Source organism: Nicotiana sylvestris, chromosome 8 (assembly GCF_000393655.2).
Source record: "Nicotiana sylvestris chromosome 8, ASM39365v2, whole genome shotgun sequence".
Classification (NCBI taxonomy): domain Eukaryota; kingdom Viridiplantae; phylum Streptophyta; class Magnoliopsida; order Solanales; family Solanaceae; genus Nicotiana; species Nicotiana sylvestris.
In genome coordinates, this window is record NC_091064.1 from 151219639 (window position 1) to 151231471 (window position 11833).

Below are 11833 nucleotides of genomic sequence, written 5' to 3' on the forward strand. Positions count from 1 at the left end.
TGGATTGTGTGGGGCCAATTATTTTTTGTAAGAAAGGTTTTTGTCTGTTTACAATTATTTTTGTAATTAGTTTGTAATTGTGTTGCATAGGCTTATGGGACGATATTGAGTTATGGCTACTGCAATTTTGATTTTTAGAATTAGGAACAAATAGGTTTTATTAATTTCTTTTGGAATTTTGCTTTCCTTGAAAGCAGTGTCACAACATTTGATAATTGATTGGCTTACTTGTTGCCAATATTTTTGGAAAAAATATGGATGAAGTCCATTCGGCCCTGGTGCCTTAAAAGGTTGAAAGGAGGATAGGGCTTGCTTTATTTCAACCAATTGTAATGGTTGTGCCAGATGTTGTTGATCAGAGTAATTCAAAGAATTAACCATTGTGAATTCGTTAGTTGTTCTATTAGTGAATGAGTGTTGTATTTGGAATAGGGTAGTGTAGTATTGATAAATAGTGTCTTGTATTTCTATTGGATCAAAAGTCCAATGGCCTAAACTATCTTTTAAGGTGTTTATACGATTACATCTACGTCTCTATAAAGTAGACATATGAAAAAAATTGGTGTTCGCATCACCATCATTTAGCCATTGGATTCTTGATTTTAATTTTTAAAAATCTTTCTCCTGCCTTAGTAAAGCACTAAATTCATGAGTTAGTTATATTTCTAAGTTTTGTAGGAAATGGCTACTAGGATAGTGAATTGATTTTTGAATGCCATTAATTCTATTTAATATTTTCTATTTTTTTGTGAAAATATTTCCAAAAGTGTCCTTATTCCAATAAGTTACATTATGTTAAAAATTTGTCATAGCTTCAACTAATGAAGAGCTAGTTTGCCATGACTGTTTTATTACATTAATCAGTGTAGGGTTTGTTGTCCAAATTTTTTCAAAGCGAAATATATTATTTCTAGGTAGTTGATTTTGTTCAAGTGTGACTAGAATAGGACAATGGTCTGAATAGGTGCGGGGAAGGTATTGCACTACTGTTTCAGGGAATATTTGAAGCCACTCATAGTTTGCTAGTAGTCTGTCCAGTCTTTCTAGGATAGTATTTCCATTCTTACGTTTATTTCTCCATGTATATCGGCTACCCTTAAACCCTAGGTCTACTAAGTTGCAATAGTTAAGACAATGTGCAAAGGCATCCACCCTTGTGTTATTGATGGGATTACCACCAAAATTTTCATTTGCTCTAATGACCTCTTAAAGTCCCCTCTAACTAACCAGGGACCCTTATAAGAATCATGCTCACATTTTAAATTTTGCCACAATAAGTTGCGTGATGAAGTAGAGTTATTTGCATAAATTGAAGAAAATAACCACTTAGTAGGGTTAGGCCATACCTGTACCATGCAGTGTACCTCCTATGTAGTTATTGCGATCATCCACAGTTACCAAATCTGCATTCCATAGTAAGACTATATCATCCGACATTCCTTGTGCCCCAACTTGTGCCATATGTGAGAAGTTAAAATTATTTTTTAAAACCGTGTGATCATGCATGCGTGTCTCCAGTAGTGCAACTAAGACAGGTCTATAGTTATCCAACAGTGATCTAAACTGTTTCTGCATTATTTGAGCCCCTACAATTCTAAACTATTAGATTCATGATAGGTTGTGGGTTGGTGGGTTCATCTAGGTCAGTTATTTCACTCGTTGCTCCCAGTGGTGCCTGAGTGTGCTGCTGTCTTGGAGTGTTCTATCGTAGAGATGGAATTATTACCATGGAGTATTTCTCCTCATGTTGATTTTGATTTGCCCTGAAGTTTACACTGCATGTTGTTAGTTCTGGAGGGCATTTCAGTATGAATTTTTTTGCGTACTGCTCTTTGAGGCTGTAGAGATAGAAGCCCTTTATCCATATGAACTTTGTTCGTATCTCTCTCATTTCCTCCATAATTTGTGCTAACTCTAACCTTGTTTGCTCTCCTAGTTCGTTGGGCGATGGAGATGGAGTTATTGGAGGACTCAAGAATGGTAACATTGGCTCCTAGGTGCTCGTGGGAGACATACTCATTTGTGGTAGAGAGAAGGAATTCATGTGTTGAAACCATGGGGCATAGATCATCCCCGTGTGGTGTTGTGGGTAGAATGGCAGAGTCCCCAGGATTTGATGGAAACTGTGAAGTAGAGGAGTGATAGGGTGTGCCCATGGTGACTGTGTTGATGATGAGGCCCTGTTCTGGTCCAACATCAGTGGTGTGTGAATGTTGGACCATTATGTCTGGGCTACTGCCTCCATCCCTGGTCTCATCTCTTCTGTGACAATCTCCGCTAGATGAGTTGGATTTTGAACTAGTAAGATGATCTCTTGATTGTTGAGTTCCATTGTGAATATTAGAGAGTAGCCTTGGAGCCCCATCTCTAACCACGACTGGAGTGGGTATTTCCAGTGGTGGTGTTTGGGAGCTGTAAAGACAAGAGGGGTTGCTCTGATGGTAAGCAACCTCCACTTCCAACCACGAGGTTGTGAGTTCGAGTCTCCCCAAGAGCAAGGTGGGAAGTTCTTGGAGGGAAGGATGCCGGGGGTCTATTTGGAAACAGCCTCTCTACCCTAGGGTAGGGGTAAGGTCTGCGTACACACTACCCTCCCCAGACCCCACTAAGTGGGATTATACTGGGTTGTTGTTGTTGTTGTATTTGGGAGCTGTATATCAGTGGTGTGGTGGGGTTTGGATGAGGTGGTCCGCTCATGATCAAGCGTGGGAAGTGGAAGTATTGGTGGTTGAGTTGGTGGTTTTACTTGAATGTTGTGTACCAAGGTCTTTTCATGGTGGATAGTTGTGCTTGTGTGTGTTATATTATGGTCTGGCAGTGTGTGGTGTAGTGGAGTAAGAGAGGGTGTATGTTGATTTACAGTAGGAGTAGAAACGAATTCATTTTGTGCAGTAGGTATAGGGTTTAGTGTAGATGATGGAGGATCACATGGAGGGTGATGATTATGTGGCATCGTAGGTAGAGAAGAGTGTAGTTTGGCCGATGAAGGTAAATCTAGGATTGTGTAGGGTTGGGTGGCATGCATAGAGACAGATTGCAAATGGTCTAAGATAGATTTTGTGAAGATTTTGTCAGGGTCTTCATATGAGGTATCGTGTTTAGGAGTATGAATGGGTTTTGATGAGCCAGCTCTATTGGCTATCATGGGGTATTGTGTTGAGAAATTAGTTTCCATTAGGTCATCCGTAGGTGATTCATTACCCTTAATAAAATTATCATTGTAATTTAATTTATTTTCCGGCTTAGTATGATTTTTATTTAAGTGCTTATTAGAGTTATCAAGGCTTATAGAAATATTATTAAAAGGGTAGTCCTTAACCGCTTCTACTTGTTTTTGGCCCATTATTACATTTGTAACCTTGTTGGACTCATGGGGTCATTGCATGCTTGTGTTGTAGGCCCAGTCCCTTTTTGTTCAGTGTTAGAGGGTGAGTCCATATTTTCTAATCTGCTAAAATTGTCGACAATCAATAGCGGATTAGGGTTTGTAAACTTACCTGGTGTTACCTGTGTGATTGTCATGTCCACCGCCTTCCCTTTTCTTATCTGGTCAGCCAATTGGAGATTATGGGGTTCATCTGTTTGGTTACGCTGGTTGTATTTGTTGTATCTTGCATTAGTTCTTTTTGGAAAACTAACAGTCTTCCATTCTGATTTCTTTGTTGAAGGGATGAATGTTGTAGAAGAGGGATGTGATGTATTGGTAGGTGTAGTTGGTATGGAATTTAGGGGTGGTGTTTGGAAAAATTGATAACTCCAACTTGCGTGCCCAAATCTTCCACACCTTGTACATAGTATGTTTAACCCTTCATAGAGTAGAACCTGTTTGTGAGTGCCTATATGGACATGGGTTTTGAGAGGTTTTTCCAAGGGCACCTCAATGCATATTCGGGCATACCTCCCTTGTAATAGAAGTTGAAGCAATAAACTTAGGCTCCCAGCGACGAACATAGAGGAAATGGTTAAGTATGAACCAAGACCCTTCATGTAAAGTCTTATACATATTTTCCTCATAATGAAATTTGATAAGGAAAAAATTGCATCCCAAATCTATAAGATGAATTTCTTCCGTTGGTTTTCAAAGATTTGTTAGTTTAACTTTTAGCTGTTGATGTCCAACTATTTTACCAAAAACTTTGACAATAATAAAATTTTACCAAAGAGTGTATAATAAAGTTTTGTCTTCAGTTGTTAAAGGGATAAAATTGTCTAAATCATCTTCATTTGAATTTTCATCAGTTAAGTCGACTGTGGCGTTGATGGATTGGGTGTTTGAAATGTATGTTGGTAGATGGGAATTTGATGTTAGTGTCTGAAGAAATGATTTGGTTTGTGATTGGATTTCTAGTTTGTCAATTTGCATGTGATTGGGAATTGGTGGATCCATTGTTATTGCTAGCTAATGAAACCGTATAGATGTAGAATGGGAGTTGGGGTAGAGATCATTTTTCTTTCCACTCCTTTTCCTCTTTACCATTCTTACAACGTATGCTACTACATTTCTTGTAATTTCTCTTATAGTTTTTTATTCCAGCAAACAACTTTACTATATTAAATAATAATAGCTCTCAAAAAGTCAAAGGATGCAACAATATTGTTTACAATCCAGCTAGGAAAAGTAGAAACACAAGTAATTCAATGTAATAGTGAGATAGAAAACTTAGCTAAATTATGTGCTAAGACATTCCAAGATCTAGGAATATACACACTATTTATATTTTCAAAGGAATTCATCATCTTTCAGATATCTTCACAAGTAGTCTCTATCTCCCATGAGACCACCATCTTTTTTCTTATCATATCCACCACATTTTTTGATTCTGGTAGAATATGCACCTCTGGCCATCCATTTTCTATAGCTTTTTTTAAAGCTTCACAAATTGCTAGTGCCAGCAATAATGGATTTTCCAACAAATTGAATTGGGATGACAAAGGCTTGAAGTAAATGACCACAACTATCCATAGCCGCCACTCATATGCTTGCCATCTTCTTTTCCAATTGTAACCCAATATCGACAAACATAACAATACCATCTTATGGCACAGTAATATATTTTTTATCAGAAACAGTAAGATATGTGGGAAGGAGAAGAGATAGTAAATATTTTCATCAGGTTCACATATATCCCCATTAAAATTCAACAAATTTTTAGCCTTCCAAATTTTCCACATGATTGAAATATTTAGTTTAACAATTTCAATAGATTCAGAATATTTATTAGCATTAATAAAAATATCATACCACCACGCAGCAAAATCTAAAGATTTTTTAAGTTAGGCAATTAATAGGACTCAATTTCCAAACTAACTGAGCTTTATGACATCTAAAGGGCATATGATCAATAGTTTTATTTTCTAAGCCACATATCTTACATACGTGATTCAAATATTTAGAAATAGTACAATTAATAGGTAGCACATTCAAAATACATTTTCTAATAAATATTTATATTGTTTCTTAATGTTTAGGGACCATAAGAATTCCCCAAAAGCTTTTGAAAAAGAGTGATGACTAAATTGGGGTCTAGCATTGTTAACCTACCTACATCTTACAATTTTTTTAGCTAAATGATAACCCTATTTAACCTCATAATAATAATTCTATCCAAAGAGCACGTAGTTGAGATGAGGATAGATAAAATTGCATGAATATCATCAATACAAAACAAATTCTGAAGATCTTGCAACTTCCATGTAACGACCCGACTGGTCATTTTGCTTTCTAGAACCCTGTTCCCCTAAATAAGACTTTTTGTACTTGCTTTTACTGATTTATGACTTGCGGGGATGGCTGGTTCGGGATTTGAAAGAGTTTGGGTTGAAATCGGAACACTTGGTTTCTTAAGGTTGGCTTAAAAGACCAAGTTTGACTTTGGTCAATATTTTGAGTAAATGACCTCGGAATCGGAATTTGATGGTTCCAGTAGTTTTGTATGATAATTTTGTACTTGGGCGTATGTCCGGATTGGATTTTGGATGACTCGTGAGTATTTTCGTGCCTAATAGTGAAAGTTGGTTCTTGAAGGTTTTTAGAAGTTCTTTAAATTTGGTTTGGAGCGGGTTTTGGTGATATTGAGGTACAAACAGAATTCCGAAATCGGGAATAGTTCCATAATATTATTTAAGACTTGCACGCAAAATTTGATATCATTCCGAGTAGTATAAGTACGTTTCAGCATATTGAAAGTAGATTGAAGAACTTGAAGTTCATAAGTTTGATTCAATGGGTTTTAGGGTGTGATTCTGAGTTTTAATGTTGTTTCGGGCATTCCGAGGGTTCGAGCGAGTCCATTTTATGATTCTAAACTTGTTGGTATGTTCGGGCCGGGCCCTGGGGTCCCCGAGCGTCAATCGGTCGTGTGATAACCCAAAAGGTCATCTCGTGTTTTAGAACCTAATACGGGGTTCTGAGGCCTTCAAGACCTTATTTTCTTTCTCCTCGATTTGCATGCGTAGTCCGAGCGCGCTTCCGAAAAGCTCTTATGTAAAAATTTGAGAATATGCTAATTTTGCCTTTAAAATTAAATTTAAGTTGACTTTGGTCAACATTTTGGGCAAACGGAACCGGATCCATGATTTAACGGTCTTAAAGGGTCCGTAGAAAAATATGAGACTTGGGCGTATGCGCGCAATTGAATTTGAGGTCTCTATCCCGAGGAATGAATTTTTGAAGAAAATTATTTAACTGAAGAATATAAGACTTTTTGGAAATTTAGAGATGTTTGAATTTGATGATATCGGACCCGTATTTTGGTTCCGAAGCCTGGTACAGGTGTAATATGGTATTTAAGTTGTGTTTGTAAAATTTGGTAAGAAATGAAATTCATATGACGTGATTCGGACCTTCGGTTGTGAAAATAATAACTTTAGGTGTTCTTGAGAATTTCATTGATTTTGATGCTAAATTCGCAGTTGTTGATGTTATTTTGATGATTGATGTTATTTTGATGATTTGACAATACGAGCACGTCCGTATGATTTTTTTGGACTTGCGTGCATGTTTGTTTGGAGCCTCGAGGGTTCGGGTGAGTTTTGGATAGGCCACTGAGTGTTTTGAGACTTAAAGGAAATAACTGTTGTGTTGCAAATCTGCAGACTTCGCATTTGCGAATTCTGGCTCGCAAATGCAAGCATCGCATTTGCGAAGATCCATCGCAATTGCGATGAGAGTGCAGGGAGGGGGACCTTCACATTTGCGAAGTTCAACGTCGCAATTGCGACTTCAACAATCACCGCATTTGCGAAGTTAGAAGCCCGGGCCAAGCTTCGCATTTGCGAACCTGGTATCGCAAATGCGATAATTGAGACTGTGTAAATTATAACTTAGACGGGATTTCAACTCATTCTTTCAAATTTTGAAACCCTAAGCTCCCATAGGCGATTTTTCAAAGAAAAGTTCTTCCCCAAACCATAGGTAAACAACTCTTAACTCATTTCTTTCAGTCTACTTCATCTTTTTACAAGATTTCATCATAAAATCTAGGGATTTTCATGAGAAATTGGGTGTTTTTGGGTGAAATTTGGGAATTTCAAAATTTGGGGATTTATACCTCAATTGAGGTCGGATTCCAAAACTAATTACATATTCGGGATCATAGGTGAATGGGTAATTGGGTTTTGGTTCGAACCTCGAGTTTTGACCAAGTAGGCCCAGGATCAATTTTTGACTTTTGGGGAAAATGATAGAAAATCTATAGTTAAGCATTGGAGTTGAATTCTTAAGAATTTATTGATATTGTTAAGTTAATTATGGTTAGATACAAGTGAATTGGAAGTGGAAGTTAAAGGGAAAGTGGTATTTGAGGCTTGAGTTTGGCTGTGGAATTGGAGGTAAGTGTTTGGTCTAACCTTAGCTTGATGGAATAGGTGTTGTGTCTTATTTGCTACGTGTTAGCGTTGTGCACGACGTATAGGTGTAGTGACGGGTATCTATACATTGGTGTCAAGCATGCCTGTGAGTCTTATACTGTGATCGTTGCGGTTCATATTATGTACTATCTATGCCTAAATTGATGATTATCCGTGTTGAAAAGACTTATGATATTTTCTTGGTATTTGTCCATTATTGAGTATTGGCCCAAGTGGAGACTTATTTTGTGAAGTTAATTGTTAGAACGAGATTGGTTATAGTTGATTCCCTTACCGGGATGTATTTACTTCTGTTGTTGATTCCCTTGACGGGATGTATTTATTTCTATTGTTGATTCCCTTGCCGGGATGTTGTTGTTTCTACTGTTTGGGTGAGTAAAGAGCAATAAAGTATGAAGGTGATGGAGTGCACATTTATACTTATACATATGGTGAGGAAGAGTGATAAAGCACGAAGAGTGATGCCGTGCACATTTACATTTATATTGATGCATATGGTGAGGAAGAGAGATAAAGCACGAAGGGTGATGCCGTGCACATTTCTAATATTCATATGGTGAGGAAGAGTGATAAAGCACAAAGGGTGATGTCGTGCACATTTTCATTATTGATTGCATGGTGAGGATTGAGAGTAAAAGCACGAAGGGTGATATCGTGCATTCATTTTCCGTTTGCTGTGATTAATTGTTGTTATCGGATCAAGTGCCTTAATTATTTCGTTTTTGTTACTTCTGTGTTTCCTTATTCTGGAATCCCCCATAGCATGTTGCCCCTTCCCGTTAATTTCTATTTAGCTTCTATTATTGTTATTTTGTTTGATATTATTTAATTGCACAGGTTATGATGTTTGTTTTGTCCTAGCCTCGTCACTACTTCGCTGAGGTTAGGCTCGACACTTACTAGTACATGGGGTCGGTTGTACTGATGCTACACTTTGTACTTTTTGTGAAGATCCCGGTACTGGACCTTACGAACCGTAGTTCGAGGTTGCTGCCTTCAGTCCAGTGGAGACCCGAGGTAGTCCTGCATGCGTCCGCATTCCTTGGTATCCCCTTCTATCCTGCTTCTTGTCTGTTTTATCTATTTCTGAGACAAATTTGTATTTCTTTGTCCACTATTTGTAGTATTCATAGACAGTCCGTGAGATTGTGACACCAGTTCTGGGTGGAGTTTTATTATAGTTTCGTGATTGTACTAAGTTAAATTGTTAAATTCCATTCTTCCGCATTTTATTCTGCTGTTTTTCTTATGTTAACTTATAAATTGTTAAAAGATAAAGTAAAAAGGTAAACTAATCAGTAATGTTGGCTTGCCTAGAGGGTTCAATGTTAGGCGCTATCACGGTCCCGACGGTGGGAAATTCGGGTCGTGACAAGTTGGTATCAAAGCTCTAGGTTGCTTAGGTATCACAATTCACGGACAAGCTTAGTAAAGTCTGAGATATCGGTATGGAGACGTGTGTTTTTATCCCCTAGAGGCTATGAAGTTAGGAACAGTCACTTCTATTTATATCTGTCGTGCGGTTGATTTCTCAATGCTAATTGAACTTCTACTCTGTTCTTTCGCAGATGGCGAGAACTCGTACCACTTCATTAGCTAATCAGCAGCCCGAGCCCCTAGTGGCAACTCCTATTAGGGGTAGAGGATGAGGCCGAGGCCGTGCTAGAGGCCGAGGTAGGGGCAGAGCTTAGCCTAGGGTAGCAGCACCAGCGGCGGAGCCTCAGGTAGAGTTTGATGATGAGGTTCCAGCCGAGACAGTTCCAGCGGGCCCAGCTCAAGTCCTAGAGGGGTTCATCGCTACCCCGGTACTCCAGGATTCTCTGGTATGTCTAGTGGGTCTTATAGAGAGTGTCACTTAGGCTGGGGGAAGAGCACAGACTCCCGCTACTTGCACCGGGTGTTGTAGCTCTGACCGGTGATGGATCAACTATGTCTTCAAATGCTTTGTGGAGATTGGATAGGTTCACCAAGCTCTTCACTACTACCTATGGCGGTACATCTTCAGAGGATCCCCGGGATTATTTGGATAGCTGTCATGAGGTTCTTCGGAACATGGGGATAGTGGAGACCAATGTGGTCGACTTTGCTGCTTTTTGTCTGTCAGGTTCCGCCAAGAAATGGTGGAGAGATTATTGTTTAACCAGACCAGCTGGGTCACCAGCTCTCACTTGGGACCAATTCTCGCAACTATTTCTCGAGAAGTTCCTTCCCGTCACTCAGAGAGAGGAGTACCGCAGGTGGTTCGAGCGACTTCAGCATGGTTCTATGATTGTCACCCAGTACGAGACAAGGTTTATTGATTTGGCTCGTCATGCTCTTCTGATACTCCCCACCGAGAGAGAGAGAGGGTGATGAGGTTTATTGAGGGACTCGCTCAGCCTATTAGATTGTAGATGGCTAAGGAGACAGGGAGCGAGATTTCTTTTCAGGATGCGGCCAATGTGGCCAAGCTTGTTGAGATGGTTCTAGCTCAGAGGAATGGTCAGGTGTCTGATAAGAGGCCTCGTCATTCTGGTAGATTCAGTGGTGCCTCTTTTGGAGGTAGGGATTCTTTTGTTAGATGACATCCTCCCAGGCTGTTTCAGTCAGCACTTTAGGCTTCTCATGGTGCTCTAGGTGGCCGTGGTTCTCATATGCAGTATTCTGATCAGTTGCCCTACAGTGCACCACCAGCTCCTATCAGTGCACCTCCGCTCTAGAGTTTTTAGGTTGGTTACCCAGGCCGTCAGGGTCAGTTTCAGGGTTAGCAGTCTCAGCTGTTGAAGTTTTGTTATACTTGTGGCGATACGAGGCACATTACTAGATTTTGCCCTCGAGCCTCGAGTAGTTCTCAGCATTAGGGTTCTCGTGCCATGGTTCTGACACCGGGTGTCCCACCACCCGCTCAGCTAGTTAGAGGTGGGGGTCAAGGTGTTAGAGGTGGAGGTCAGGCCGTTAGAGGTGGAGGTTAGCCAGCAGGAGGCCATCCCAGGCATGTAGTTCAGAGTGGTGGGGCCCAGCCCTGATGTTATGCTTTCCCAACCAGGCCTGAGGCTGAGTCCTCCGATGCAGTTATTACAGGTACTATTCTAGTTTGTAGTAGAGATGCTTCAATTCTGTTTGATCCAGGGTCTACATACTCCTATGTGTCATCTTATTTTGCTTCATATTTAGTTGTGCCTCATAATTCTTTGAGTGCTCCTGTTTATGTGTCTACACCGGTGGGTGATTCTGTTGTGGTAGATCGTGTCTATCGTTCATGCGTGGCCGTTATTGGGGGTCTTGGGACCCGTGTAGATCTCCTACTTCTTGATATGGTAGACTTTGGTGCCATTTTGGGAATGGATTAGTTATCCCCTTATCATGCTATATTGGTAGAGGGGGACTACTGGTTATTCTACCAGCAGGGTTATCTCATATATGAAGGCTTGGCGTATGGTTGATAAGGGATGTTTGGCCTATTTGGCGTATATTTGTGATTCTAGTGCTGAGGTTCTTTCTATAGATTCTGTGCCCATTGTTCGTGAGTTTCTAGAGGTATTTCCTGTAGACCTGCCGGGTATGCCACCCGACAGGGATATTGACTTTTGCATTGATTTGGCTCCGGGCATTCAGCCCATTTTTATCCCTCCATATCGCATGACCTCGCCAGAGTTGAAAGAATTGAAAGAACATTTGCAGGACCTGCTTGATAAGGGCTTTATTAGACCTAGTGTCTCACCTTTGGGTGCACCGGTGTTGTTCGTCAAGAAGAAGGATGGATCAATGAGGATATGTAAAGATTATCAGCAGCTGAACAAGGTCACCATCAAGAACAAGTATCCATTGCCGAGGATTGATGATTTTTTCGATCAACTTCAGGGTGCCAAGGTATTTTCGAAGATTGATTTGAGATCTGGCTACCATCAGTTGAGGATTAGGGCATCCAATATCTCTAAGACATATTTCCGCACTCGGTACAAGCATTATGAGTTCTTAGTGATGT